Source organism: Salvia splendens, chromosome 16, assembly GCF_004379255.2.
Source record: "Salvia splendens isolate huo1 chromosome 16, SspV2, whole genome shotgun sequence".
Taxonomy (NCBI): Eukaryota; Viridiplantae; Streptophyta; class Magnoliopsida; order Lamiales; family Lamiaceae; genus Salvia; species Salvia splendens.
The window spans coordinates 6,339,781-6,355,484 of NC_056047.1; positions in this window are offsets into that span (position 1 = coordinate 6,339,781).

Consider the following 15,704-nt stretch of genomic DNA (forward strand, 5'->3'; position numbering starts at 1 on the left):
TAAACTTTCTTCTTTTTTTTTACAAAATTAAGAATTGATTGTGGTTATTTTTTTGTAGGTTTGGTTGGCGGAGGAAATGCAGCAACTTCCTTTTGCATTTCTGCAAAAGAGAAGCCGTTGAAGAAAAAGGTAAAGCAAGGAAGATTCCCTTGCAATCATAAACTTTGTTCCCATTTCCGCCGCAACAGTAAACTCCCGATTACGGAGTACTAGAAGCGCTCCCATGGTGTAAAAAACACCAGCCCCAGTGATTTCTGTAACCACTGCGGCAACTAAAAGTTCGATTCTCATCCTTGCAGATTCATGGACCCGACGAATTTTACAACAAAAGAATCCTTTGACCTGTTGACGGAGCAATACCGTCAAGAGAAGAAAGGGAAGTACAAGTGGGAGGATGGGGAGGAGGATTGCTGATATGTTTAGTCCTATCTTTTTTAGCTTTCTAATTTGATTTTCAAGGTTTAGACGGTGAATTTGTTCAACAAATTGATGAATCATGTAAACCAGACTCCAAATTCACCGGCGAGGACACGTTTTACCAATGTTTTAATTTAGTACAAAATATTTTAATAGATTGTATAAACTCGTAACTCTAATAAAACATTTTGTATGATTTATATTAACTTAAAACATTTTGTATGTAGTGAGTAATTTGTCCGCTTTGGTTCAAACTTATTTTTTCTGTTAAAACTAATGGTTAAAGGTGTTTGACCAAATTAATGACTTAATTATAATCTAATTAACTTAATTCATTTAATATTAAAATTTATAAAATATTTTTTCACTCAAAATAAAAACGGATCGATTAAAAGGAAATTTGCATAAAATAAAAAATTGACTTAGTTATTAACTTATTTCATGAGCTATAGACTAAGTGCTTCACTAAATAATTAGTTCCAACAAACTTTTTATTGAGTTGTGACTCTTCAAGCATTTACTAACTCATGAATAAAGTCATGAAACAGAAGGAAACGTATTACTTCACATCTAATTTTATACTAATAATATTTGGGGTTTGCTCATAAATCGTTTTCAAATCTTTCATTTTGTACGTTCAGTTGATTGCTTTGACAAGTTGTTATCGTCCATATTTAAAGTCTAACTCAAATTCAAACATCCAAATTTGAATCATTAAATCGGTAAGATTTTGTCTGTTTTTTCGTGTTTTCTGCATAATGTTATAGGAAACTTTTTAGCTACATTTTTTTAATCATGTGAATCTGGTTAATTTACAAAAGAAAATGAATCTTGTATTGCCACATTAGTCATGAAATAGTTAATGAGTTAGTACAAAAATTCACATATTAATTAACAGCTAGAAATGTTCAACACATTCAAGTTAATTAAGTGTTTCTAAGATCATCCGCAGCGGCAGACGTCAGACCGGTGTCGGACGTCCACCATTAGGCTAGCGCGAGGCGAGCGCGGACGTCGCTTGCGGACACCGGAGTTCCGACGACGTCCGCCATTGCGGGTTCCCAACGGACGTCCCGATTTTTAAATTTTTTTTATAATTATTGTGGATGTCCGTCAGGATGTCAGTCATTGTGCAGTGGGATATCCTTATAACATGACAGTGCAGTGGGATGTTCTTATGACGTGGGAGAAGGTGTTTTTGGAAAGTCCGTCAGGACATTCGTCCCACTGTGGAAGCTTAGGTCAGCAAATGCCGTTCATGAATCTATGACTGATATTGAAAAAAAATGATAGTACTATTATTTATGTAAATGTATCAAAGTTAGAAGTAGGTTACCGAATAATTCGGCCAAAGTCTACATTTGGAGCATGGTAAATAATTAAGTATTTAATATGTCAAATTGAAAGTTTGTTTTAGATTTCACAAGTAATTTTTCAAGTACAAAGCATAACACTCTTTTTTTATCTTTACTCATGTGGTGGGAATATTTTTTGCATTTATTTTGTAAAAATGGAGTAATAAATAGTTTAGAGATTTATTTTGTAAAAATGGAGTAATAAATAGTTTAGAGTTGAGAGAGTGTAAAGAAGAAAGATGGAGTAATAATTTAGTTATTAAGTGACGGATGGAGTACAATAATTGTATAGTAAGTTGATGAATCGGCGAATTTTCGATGATGATGAATGCTCGTAAAAATAAATTACGACACAGAGAATTTTACGTGGTTCGATTTACTGAGGTAAATCTACGTCCACGGGGAGAAATGAGGGCAGGTTTGTATTGCTTGATCTGCGAATTACAGCTTACAACACAGACTTGCTATATGATTATTTCTCTAGAGAGATTCTAACCCTTTTCTATCAGATCTAAGTTCTATTTATATATTGAACTAAGATCGTGGCTTGCATCACCACCCTAAGTCGTGGATGTCGTGTAGGTCATGGCCTAAGATCGTGGCCTGAGTTGACGCCACGTGGTAGTGGGTGTGTTGGAAGTTGTGGAAATCCTGCATGGGTCCACTAACTCCTTGTTCGGTCGAATACTGAGACCGAACTGCTTTGGTTGCCGATCTGAGAGTAGAGCTTGATGCCGACCTGAGAGCAGAGCTTGATTGGTTGGCTTTTACCGAGCTGTAGGCTGAGGCCGAACTCTTTGGTAATGCCGAACTCCTCCGAACTCTTTGGTAATGCCGAACTCATACTCTTCCTTGGGCTTTGGGCTGATGGGCCGTCACTGCTGTTGGGCTTGTTTAGTTCGTACCCCATCACTACCCCCCCCGAAAGACGAAGTGAATCACTTCGGCGAAGCGAGTCACTTCGGCATTCTGGATAAAGGTACGGGGGAGGCTGACGTCAGGGGACGTGCCTTGCATGTGACTGCATTAAATGCGACAGTAAAATCCGGCCGTTGAATCCTGAAAAGGTGGGATTCGAAACGGTGCAACGATTTTGAAATCTTCGCCGAATCTGATAAATATGCTCTTTCTTCCTCATTTGAACACCTTTGCTGTTGCGTCTTCTATACTCTCTCTTTCTCGAGAAATTTTCTTCCGCTTTCCAGAGCTTCTTCAGACTTTCTTCACTTTCAAAAAGTAAGAAGAATGTCTTCTTCTTCTTCTTCGGTGTCGGGTAGCGGTAGGAAAGGGGATAAGGGGTCTTCTAGCCGGAAAGAATCCGGGGAGAAGACCGTAGAGTATTTTCACAGTATCTTGAGTAAGGATACTGTGATATCCCTTCACGAGAAATATTTTTTACCTGGGGGGAAGGCGGTGGTTCCCGACGATGATCATAGGGCTAACGACCCGCCGGAGGGTTATGCCACCGTTTACGAAGCCTGCTTAGAATGCGGGCTTCGTTTTCCTCTTCCCCCACCTTTTGTAGAGCTTCTTGATTTTTTTCAACTCCCTTTAGGTCAGGTGACTCCGAACTCTTGGAGGCACTTATCGGCTTTTGCTGCCGAACTTCGTAGGCTAGATAAGGATCTGTCTCTGAGGGCAATCCTTAATTTTTTCCAGTTTAAAAGGAAAGGATCTTGGTTTTACTTGATCCCCTTACAGCCTTTTAGGGCCTTCTGCAAAACCAAGTGGCCGAAATGGCAAAACCGTTTCTTTTTTTATAATAGGACTTCGGCTCCGGGCTTTCCTTGGAGAAGGCCGAAGTCCGTGATTCCCCATCCTCGGTTAGAACCGTTGGCCGAGCTCGAGGGCGAGCTCAATAAGATTCCTATGATTAGGAAACAGTATTCGGAAACTGAGCTCGTCAAGGGCGACCTCGTGTTCAATATCTCGTCTTCGGACGAAGAGGCCGAGGGTGAGGATTTCTCTTTATCTTTATGCTCTACTGCTTTAACGAAGAAAACTAACCTTGTTTTCTTGCTTTTTGGCAGTGTTCATGCTGAATAAGGCTATCCGAAAGTCCTCCGAGCTTGAGGAGCCGGAGAGAGAGAAGGCTACCAGCTCGGCGCCTGATGCCGAGAAGAATCCGAAGAGGCAAAAGACCTCTTCGGGTCCAAAGAAGCCGGAGTCGACTTCGGCAAGTAGGAAGGGGAAGACCCAGAAGCCCCCGAGAGCGCCAGAGAAAGACGTGGTCTTGGCGCCTCCTTCGGAGCATATCTGTGAGCCATTTTTATGGCCCACGGACTTCGCCGAGGTGAATTGTCTTCTTGATTCTTTGGCTTGGCTTCTGTCCTGTATTTTTGGTGCCCTCTGTTGACTTTTTTCCTTATCCATTTTCAGAGGAACGATATGCTCTCCAAGCTCGTCGCCGTCGAACTCTCCAAAGCGTCCAACGACTATGCTGAGATGCAGAGGAAATTGGCGGCTGCTTGTCACCGGGCCGAGCAGGCCGAGGCAAACTTTGAGAAAGCCAGAGCTGCTAGGATTTCGGCCCAGGATGAAGCTCAGTTTGCCAAAAACCAGCTCGTCATCCAGCGAGAGCAGACGAAACGGAGTGATGCTGCCGCCGTGGTTGCCCAGGGGGAGGCTCTCCGTGTTTACACGGAGAAACTCTTTTTGAGTAGCCAGTTCTCGGCTTTTGTCGGTAGTCTGGTAAGGCTAATTGCCGATAAGGGCGAGCGGCGAATTTTCGATGATGATAAATGCTCGTAAAAATAAATTACGACACAGAGAATTTTACGTGGTTCGATTTACTGAGGTAAATCTACGTCCACGGGGAGAAATGAGGGCAGGTTTGTATTGCTTGATCTGCGAATTACAGCTTACAACACAGACTTGCTATATGATTATTTCTCTAGAGAGATTCTAACCCTTTTCTATCAGATCTAAGTTCTATTTATATATTGAACTAAGATCGTGGCTTGCATCACCACCCTAAGTCGTGGATGTCGTGTAGGTCATGGCCTAAGATCGTGGCCTGAGTTGACGCCACGTGGTAGTGGGTGTGTTGGAAGTTGTGGAAATCCTGCATGGGTCCACTAACTCCTTGTTCGGTCGAATACTGAGACCGAACTGCTTTGGTTGCCGATCTGAGAGTAGAGCTTGATGCCGACCTGAGAGCAGAGCTTGATTGGTTGGCTTTTACCGAGCTGTAGGCTGAGGCCGAACTCTTTGGTAATGCCGAACTCCTCCGAACTCTTTGGTAATGCCGAACTCATACTCTTCCTTGGGCTTTGGGCTGATGGGCCGTCACTGCTGTTGGGCTTGTTTAGTTCGTACCCCATCATAAGTCTTCATAACAAAAGATTAGGATTAAATTTTTAAAAAAAATTCACAAAATTTTACCTGATTTTGTAATTAAATGTGTTTCGATACAAAGTATTGATAGTACTTCTGTTTGGGAATTTACGGCATCTTATGTTGAAAAATTGAATGTTTCTATTTTACTATACACTGAAAAATGATATCAAGATATCATTATTAAAATTATACTACTACGTATATAAAACAAAATTTAAGTCAAATTTATAGATATGGGTGGTGCCAGAGACATAATTTTCTTATCAGGTCATCCACAATAGGAATAGCTCAGCAATAGCCCAGCCATAATCTAGCCACTGCCACATCATCAGCACTAAAAATCCTCCTGCCACATCATCAAAACAAGCAAATAGCCCAGCAATAGCCCAGCCATAGCCTAGCCACATAATATCCACATCACTATTAACAAATATATACAATAATAAATAATTAACAATCACACAATATGCGAAATTTAATTTACGAGACATATACGAGAAAAGTTTAATAATACTATTAAAAATTTAAAAAGTACAATAATTTAAAAAAGTACATTAATTTTTAAAAAAATACAATAATAAAACAAGTGGTGCGAATGAAAATGACGAGCAAAGCGCGCATATATAGTGTTTCGAAAAAAAAAATTTTAAATTTCGCGCTAGGCGGTGCGCTGGGCGATCCGGGCGCTGCAATAGCGCCGAGCGGATCGCCCAGCGCCACGACACCGCCCAGCGCTGCGCGGTTTCTCTCTCCATTCGTCCGCTGGGCGACTGCAATAGACCGCCCCGCGCCGGCGGTCGGCTGGGCGCTATTGTGGATGGTCTGAAGATATGTGACACGTTATTTTCAGAAATTAATGGCCTGGTAAAAATATTTAGGCTTGTAGGTATCACATTTAATAGTCTATAATAAATAGTAGTACCACATTGTTTCACGTTTCTCACTGGCATTTAAATTTTGATATTGAACAATGAACAAGAATAAATAATTCAATTGGAAACTACTGCTATCACATAATTTCATTAAATGTGTTCCGATCTGTTGAATTATGAGGACCCATCTCGGAATTATGGCAGAGTTTTCAATTTTAAAAAATTATGACGACTATTTGAAATTTGTGGGATGCACACAAAATTAATGGAGTAGTTAAAAAGAAAAGATTAAGAACGTATATTTGAAATTTGAAAGGAATGTGCAATGGCGGGCATGGATAGGAAGAAGAAAATGTTGGTTTCTGGGATTACAAGATAACAAAACCGGGCGTAATACAACCCAAAAGAAGGAATACAAAAAAGAACTGAAGTTACAACGAAAATGAAACAACTAAACCAGTATGCTATGACAGCCGAGTCGAGGAGGCCTCTTCCCGCAAGACGAGATACGCCCCGGTAGTGCTCTCGGTTTGGCGTGTCGTCCCCAAAGGTAAAACGGCTACGTCTCTTCTGATGCAGCACCGCAATCAGCAGAGCTCCGGCGAACGGGATGGAGGAGAGGGCAGAGCTTCGACAGAAAGACAATGCAGGGAGAGGGAGAGAGCTTATGCAGAGAATGCTTGTAGGTGTGTGTCCTAATGCAGTGGTATGGCTAGCCTATTTATAGGCCAACCACCATGCAGGGTCAACCAGCCATTGAAGGCTCATCATGGCAAAAACGTAACCGACGTCGGTTACAGGCGTGTGGCTGTAATGTGCCACCCGTGTGTGGAGCGTGTGGATTTCTCACGTGGCAACCGTGACTGTGCCTCGCTTGACGACGTGTCAAGCCACTTGGATTGCTGACTCGGCGGTGGTCCAAAAAGAATAGTTTGGGCCAAGCACCAAGCCCAAAGACCACCCAAAGACCAATTGCCAAGATCCAAGTCCAAGTCCAAGTCCAAGATCGAGATCGAGATCGAGGCCCGCGACCGCGACCGCGAGCACGAGCACGAGCACGGGCACGGGCTCGGGCTCGGGCGGGCGGGCGGCGGCGGCGGCGCGCGCGTGTGCGCGCGTGTGGGCTCTTTCACCCATCTTGGTCCACTATAATTATTAAGTAACATAAAGTCACTTAATTTATACACATTAAAGATGTGTTAATCCTCCAATGTGGGATAATTAACACTAGTTAATTATTCCCTAAGCTCCATCTCCAAGCTTTAATTAAAAGCTAATTATGCCCAACTTTAATCCACTATTTCTCACTCACCGGAAATCGGATTTGAGAAAGTGAATATACTACATTTACCTACGTAAAATGTAGATCGACGCTATGTCATTTAATTTCACAAAATTAAATGTCTCGTCACATTTATTATTTGGTCAAAATCCATTGACCGGGCATATTTAATCCATGATTTTTTACAATCCCCCACATGAGTGGAAATAGCCGAATGCATATGCATGCAGACACAAGCTCAACCCTCGCGAGGTATATAAGCATAAGGATAGGTAGTTGTTGACTTTGAACCCTCCATAGTCGACACCATCGGATACACAGGCGGCTTAGTAGCGCGATGCTTTGAACTAATCCCCCACGGCGTGCACCGAGACAATGGTGTTAACACTTAAACACCTCAACCTCATCCGTTCTCACGTTTTGTGTCCATTGCGGTCTTGGACACCACTTTGGATTCATAAGTGCGTTTTTTATGAAGCGACCACACTTCGCACTTACGTAGGTGATTCTTAGTCAAGTACCTTGCCATACTTGGTCTCTTTGAGAATTCCATCTCTTTGAGATCCTTAAGAACCATTAAAAGTCATAGACTTAGCCTTTACCACGAGGCAAGTTCTCCAACACTCTATTGCTCTCTAGGGAATAGATATAGTTTGAGTGTTTTTCCATGAACTCTCATAGCTTAGTTGTCCCTTTGAACCAAGTTCTTGGGATCTCCAGTCATCATGGTTGGGTTACCACTATGACAATTCTTTAGTTTGTGGATTTCAAACCCATTCCCTCTAGCAACTTATTCATTTGATCACGGTTTAACCCTTTGGTTAGCGGATCCGCTAGATTATCTATTGACTTCACATAGTCAATTGTAATCACCCCTGTTGTGATCAAATGTCTCACGGTGTTATGTCGTCGACGTATATGTCGAGACTTACCGTTATAGAAACCATTGTTTGCCCTTCCAATAGCCGCTTGGCTATCGCAGTGAATCAGCACTGGTGGCACTGGCTTAGACCAACATGGAATGTCTTCAAGGAAGTTCTTAAGCCACTCGGCTTCCTCACCAGCCTTATCCAAGGCAATGAACTCCGATTCCATTGTTGATCGGGCTATACAGGTCTGTTTTGTGGATTTCCACGATACAGCACCACCCCCAATAGTAAAGACATATCCACTTGTTGAAAGTGAGTCTCTATTATCGGATATCCAATTGGCATCACAGTACCCTTCAAGCACCGGGGGGTATCTCGAGAAGTGTAGCCCAAGATTTTGAGTGTGTTTTAAATATCTCAAAACCCTCACAAGAGCTCTCCAATGCTCTTTGCTTGGATTGCTCGTGTAACGACTTAACTTGTTCACGGCACAAGCAATGTCAGGTCGAGTGCAATTAGTCAAGTACATAATGCACCCGATGACCCGTGCATACTCTTCTTGTGCAACGGGCTCGCCTTTGTTTTTGCTCAAGTGAACGTCGAGTTCAATTGGAGTCTTAACCGGCGCGCCATCATAGGCTTTGAATTTATTCAATATCTTCTCAACATAATGTGATTGTGTTAAGATGATTCCATCATTCGTTCTTAGAATCTTCATTCCAAGAATTACATCGGCTAGACCCATGTCTTTCATGTCAAAGTTTCTCTTTAACATGGCCTTTGTATCGTTAATTACTTGAGTGTTGCTACCCAAGATTAACATATCATCAACGTAGAGACACACTATAACATGACCGTTATTAGTGCTCTTGATGTAGACACATTTGTCGCACTCGTTGATTTTAAACCCATTTGATAACATCACATTATCAAACTTCAAGTGCCATTGCAATGGCGCTTGTTTCAATCCATATAGGGATTTCACGAGCTTGCATACCTTTTTCTCTTGTCCAGGTACTACAAACCCTTCGGGTTGTTCCATGTAGATTTCGTCTTCTAGTTCACCATTCAGAAACGCGGTCTTTACATCCATTTGATGAATCTCGAGATTGTGCAATGCAGCAATAGCGAGAAGCACCCGGATAGATGTAATCCTTGTTACAGGTGAATAGGTATCGAAGAAGTCATGTCCTTCTTTTTGTTTAAAACCCTTTACTACTAATCGGGCTTTATACTTATCAACTGTTCCATCGGCCTTAAACTTTCTTTTAAGAACCCATTTGCATCCTAAAGGTTTAGCACCTTCGGGCAAATCAACCAACACCCATGTGTGGTTCAGCAAAATTGAATCAATTTCGCTTTGAACAGCTTCTCTCCAATGCAGCCCGTCTGGGCCAGCAAAGGCTACTTTTATCGATGTTGGTTCTTCATCCAACATGAAAGCAATGTAGTCATGACCAAAAGTTTTTGGTGTTCTGACTCTATTACCACGTCTTAGTACTGTATCTTTTGGATCGGGCCTTGCACGCTTGCGCGATTCAGGTTCCGCATCTGTTGATTTAGAACTAGTGGCTTCTTCTTCCACTTGTTTAGAACTAGTGGCTTCTTCAATTCTTGTCTCAGAATTGGTTGATACATTTTCCTTATCTTTGCAAGGAAAGGTATTTTCGAGAAATACAGCATTCCTCGACTCAATTGTTGTTCCTACTGTGATAGTCGATATTTCAGACTTGTGAACAACAAATCGATATGCACTACTGTTAAGTGCATATCCAATGAAGATGCAATCAACCGTCTTAGGTCCGATTGTAACTTCTTTGGGCGGAGGAACCATCACCTTTGCCAAACACCCCCACACTTTGAGGTATTTGTAGGATGGCTTCCTTCCCTTCCACAACTCATAAGGAGTAACATCTTTTCCTTTGAGAGGGATTTTATTCAAGATATAGTTTGCTGTCAAAACAGCTTCCCCCCACATGTTATGTGGTAATCCTGAACTGAGTAGCAGTGCATTCATCATCTCTTTTAGAGTTCGATTCTTGCGTTCTGCAACACCATTAGATTGTGGTGAATATGGAGCAGTTGTTTGATGAATTATACCACTTGCGTTGCATAACTCCTCAAACGGGGCTACATATTCGCCTCCTCTATCGCTTCGAATCATTTTGATTTTACAACCAAGTTGATTCTCAACTTCGTTCTTATAATTTTTGAACGCCTCTATTGCTTCATCTTTGCTTCTTAAAAGATAAATGTAGCAATATCTTGTGCAATCATCTATGAAAGTGATAAAGTACTTTTTACCACCTCTAGTTTGCAACATCTTTAAATCACATACATCCGTGTGAATTAGTTCAAGGGGTTTTGTGCTTCGTTCAACCGAGTGAAACGGCAACTTAGTCATTTTTGCTTCAAGACAAATTTCACATTTATCTTGGATATCCAATTCATTAGCCTTTAGTAAATCTAAATTTACTAATCTTTTAATGGCTTTTGAATTTACATGTCCCAATCTACAATGCCACAAATTTGAAGACTCAATCAAATAAGAGGAAGTAGATGCTTTATTCTTATTGGCCAATGGCTTCGCAACACTTCGAGTTGCTACACTAAGCTTGAAAAGCCCATCGGTTACATAACCTTTTTCCGATGGATTTTCCAAACTTATACAAGACAAACCTATCGGACTCAAATACAAGTTTAAACCCTTTATTAACTAGTATTGATCCTGACACTAGGTTCTTGCGGATGTCCGGGACATGCAGCACATCCTTCAAAGTGATAGTTAGGCCAGACGTCATCATGAGAATCACGTTGCCAACGCCGAGGACTTCGGACGATGCTTGATTCCCCATGTTGATCTTCCTCCCTTCAACAGCAGTGTAGGAGGCAAACTTGCTCCTGTCGGAGCAAACATGAGCAGTAGCGCCGGTGTCGATGTACCAGCCTCCCTTGTTATCAACAAGGTTAACCTCTTCAGTGACCACTGCAATGAGGTCGTTCTCATCCCAGTCCTTGAACTCCTTCTCAACGACGTGGGCTGCCGGCTTCTTCTTCTTGCTGCGGCAGTCTTTGGCAAAGTGGCCCGGTTTGCCACATTTGTAGCAGTCGCCTTCAAACTTCCTTGAAGGCTGCTTTCCCTTCCCTTTGTCATTTGGACGGTTTGGGCGAGGGCGTTTGTTGGAGGGACCGCCCCGCTCCAACAGGTTGGCTTTGGCTTCATTTGGGGTGAAGCCTTTAGCCTTCTGATCACTTTTGCGCACGTCGGCCTCAATGCGCAACTTCACGATCAAGTCTTCAAGGGTCATCTGCTTTCGCTTGTGCTTGAGATAACTCTTGAAGTCCTTCCAACTTGGAGGGAGCTTGTCAATGATCGTGCACCTTAGGAATTTATCGGGCAAGGTCATCCCTTCAGCCACTAAGGAGTGGATGATCATTTGGAGCTCTTGGACTTGCTCCATGATGGGTCGAGAGTCGACCATCTTGTAGTCCATAAACTTGGATGCTACAACCTGTTCAGTCCCTGCAGCATTGTCTATGCTATATTTCTTCTCTAGGCTTTCCCACATTTGTTTAGATGTGGTTACATTGGAGTATACATTATAGAGGCTATCATCTAATGCACTTAAAATAAAGTTTTTACATAGATAATCCCCTTTTCTCCAAGCTTCATAGTCCGCCATGACTTCGAGCCTAGTCTCTTGGTCGCTTGGCGCGGGCGGCTCGTTCTCCGTGAGGAAGTTGGCGACGCCCAATGTTGTCAGATAGAACAACATCTTTTGATACCACCTCTTGAAGTCTGATCCTCCAAACTTGGGTGGTTTCTCGGCAGGTGGCATCATTCTTGGTGCCAAAGGTGCCGCAGTTGGTCCTTGGAAGGAACCAATTCCGTTGCCCCCGAAGGAGCCAACAACTTGGTTGGGCATAGAGCCCCCACCATTCATGTTGGGCATAGAGCCCGCCATGGTCGTACCAGCCCCGAAGGGACTAGCACCCGCATGAGACCCGAAGGCCCCAGCATTCGTGTTGATCCCGAAAGATCCAACACTAGTATTGAGCCCGAAGGCACCAACACTCGATCCATTAAAGGATCCGAAGGAACCACTAAAAGTGGAACCAACCGAACCACCAAAGGTGGAACCAGTGGACGCCCCGAAGGGGTTGTCCCAAACCCAAGGGACGGTGGATGAAGCGGCTGGGAAGCCAGGAGTTGGCATCATCGAGGGAGCCGATGAAGTGTTGACCGGTCCAGTGGTCGCCATGGTGGAGGGAATGGCGGCGGTGGCGTTGGCAGCAGCAGTGTTGGATTCCGTCGACATCTCCAGCAAAAGGTGTTAATGTTTCGGAAGTTTTAGTTCAGTTTAGAAGTTCAAATTCCTTCAAAGGCAAGCTATCTCGTCTTGCGATTGTTGGTTTCTGGGATTACAAGATAACAAAACCGGGCGTAATACAACCCAAAAGAAGGAATACAAAAAAGAACTGAAGTTACAACGAAAATGAAACAACTAAACCAGTATGCTATGACAGCCGAGTCGAGGAAGCCTCTTCCCGCAAGACGAGATACGCCCCGGTAGTGCTCTCGGTTTGGCGTGTCGTCCCCAAAGGTAAAACGGCTACGTCTCTTCTGATGCAGCACCGCAATCAGCAGAGCTCCGGCGAACGGGATGGAGGAGAGGGCAGAGCTTCGACAGAAAGACAATGCAGGGAGAGGGAGAGAGCTTATGCAGAGAATGCTTGTAGGTGTGTGTCCTAATGCAGTGGTATGGCTAGCCTATTTATAGGCCAACCACCATGCAGGGTCAACCAGCCATTGAAGGCTCATCATGGCAAAAACGTAACCGACGTCGGTTACAGGCGTGTGGCTGTAATGTGCCACCCGTGTGTGGAGCGTGTGGATTTCTCACGTGGCAACCGTGACTGTGCCTCGCTTGACGACGTGTCAAGCCACTTGGATTGCTGACTCGGCGGTGGTCCAAAAAGAATAGTTTGGGCCAAGCACCAAGCCCAAAGACCACCCAAAGACCAATTGCCAAGATCCAAGTCCAAGTCCAAGTCCAAGTCCAAGTCCAAGATCGAGATCGAGATCGAGATCGAGATCGAGATCGGGCTCGGGCCCGAGGCCCGAGGCCCGAGGCCCGCGAGCACGAGCACGAGCACGGGCTCGGGCTCGGGCGGGCGGGCGGCGGCGGCAGCGCGCGCGTGTGCGCGCGTGTGGGCTCTTTCACCCATCTTGGTCCACTATAATTATTAAGTAACATAAAGTCACTTAATTTATACACATTAAAGATGTGTTAATCCTCCAATGTGGGATAATTAACACTAGTTAATTATTCCCTAAGCTCCATCTCCAAGCTTTAATTAAAAGCTAATTATGCCCAACTTTAATCCACTATTTCTCACTCACCGGAAATCGGATTTGAGAAAGTGAATATACTACATTTACCTACGTAAAATGTAGATCGACGCTATGTCATTTAATTTCACAAAATTAAATGTCTCGTCACATTTATTATTTGGTCAAAATCCATTGACCGGGCATATTTAATCCATGATTTTTTACAGAAAACAAAAAATTAAGTGTGTATATTTAATTACGTGATTAAGATAGACCATAATTATTTTTGTAGGAATCCTCACAATATTTCTTCATTCAGTTAATGGGATTTATTAGCTTTGACTAAAATATTAATCAAATAGTAGGGAGTGTACTAGTTATTGAATAAAACAATGATACAATTCCCATGTTTGCTGTATATTTTATAGTGTGTGGCAACTAATTCAAAGTTTTACATTTTTTAACCACATGATGTTTCTCTCATCCATCATTTTATTTTTACTATGTTTCCTATAAAAATTTGTCTCATTCCTAAAAAACAATTGATGATTATTGCGTCAAAATCTCCAATCTTGACATGAACGATAAAATATGTCTCAAACAAACTAATCTTGTTACAAAACGACTTGAAATTAACAGTAAACTTGATACTTAATCCATTTAACAAGGTATATAATTCTTTTATCTTGAAATTATCTAACCTAAATGACGTAAAAATAAAGTCATTAATTGGTGATTCATTATGCTCAAGTCAAATTTTATAAATATCAAAAACCAAATTTTCGGCCAAGAGCACCAAAATACCGACTCTTGACTTTTCCTCGAAAATTGAATTGATTACGAAAATCAATATCACTATAAATAATTATTTGCCAAAAAATTGTAATGCAAAACTTTCTCGTGCTCTAAAAAATAGATTTGATTACGAAAATCAATATCACTATAAATACTTATTTGCCAAAAAATTATAATGCAAATCTTTCTCATACTTTAAATCATACCATAAGTAATTACACTTCATACACGCTCGTAAAAATATTATCACGTAATTCCGTTAATCTTTTATCTTTTATACTAATAAAATTGAAATAAAAACATCTAAGATAAGTTTCTCAGCGTCAATAGCTTATAAACTTTAAAATCAACTCATTGATAATGTATAATTTATTTAAAGAATTATAATTATTGAACTACAAACAAAATTAATCAATTTCAAATTAAAATTCAGATTAATAATCAAATTAAGCTTAAGTATTTAGCCTAATTGCCAAATTAACAAAGGGGCCAACTTAATTAATCATATTAGTACCAGTATGTTTCCCACTTGCCTTCTCTTCTTTTTCCTCTCTTTCACCTATTGATTTCGCTTCATAAATAAATGCCTTTTTATTTAAATAATTCTTTGTCCGAATAAAAATTCGTAAACATATGTTAATCCCAACAAAAATATTTACTAAATTTTATGAAATAAATCGTTCCAAGTATTTTCTTGATGCCTTATATATTAGAGGTATATGACTAAATAAAGTTATTACGAGCCCGGTTGAATTAAGAAGTTATTGGACCCTATCGTTCAACCCAAATTCAGATAATAAGTAGCTTACATCTTATAAGAAATTATTTAACTTAAGTTTTTAATTAAATAAAAATTTATTAGATGGGCCTTACTACTGTATTTTCCTTGCAAGAATTCCTTTTATGAGTTTGTACGGGCTATTTAACAGTCCAATTTTTTTATTGGATCTTAGAAACCCAATATTCTTACGAACAAGATATATTTCATTAGCATTTCCTCCGCTGTATATGGGGTGCATTTATAAAAAGAAAAAAAAAGGTAAATATCTATTTAAATGGCGTTCAATCCAAAATGATAAAACGTATTGGATTTTGATGGATAGAAGGAATAAAAAGTTAAAGAATTATTAGCAAATTATAACTAAAAATTAATGTTTTCTGGAATAGCTTCTAACCTATTTGCTTTTAAATAGCTTCGCAATTCTTCACTCAGCCTAATATTTTCAACAAGTTAGAATGGAGAGCTGGTTGGCCGCACACCACGTGCACATATAGCATACACGGCCAATTAAACATATTCATAATATTATGACCCAAAATCGCAAAATATTTTTAGGACAAAAGCATAAACTTTTATATGTGTAGCACAAAATATAAACTTTTATATAGTGTTTAATTGATAATGTTTTAATTTACTAATTGAGTCAAGATTGCTGTCAA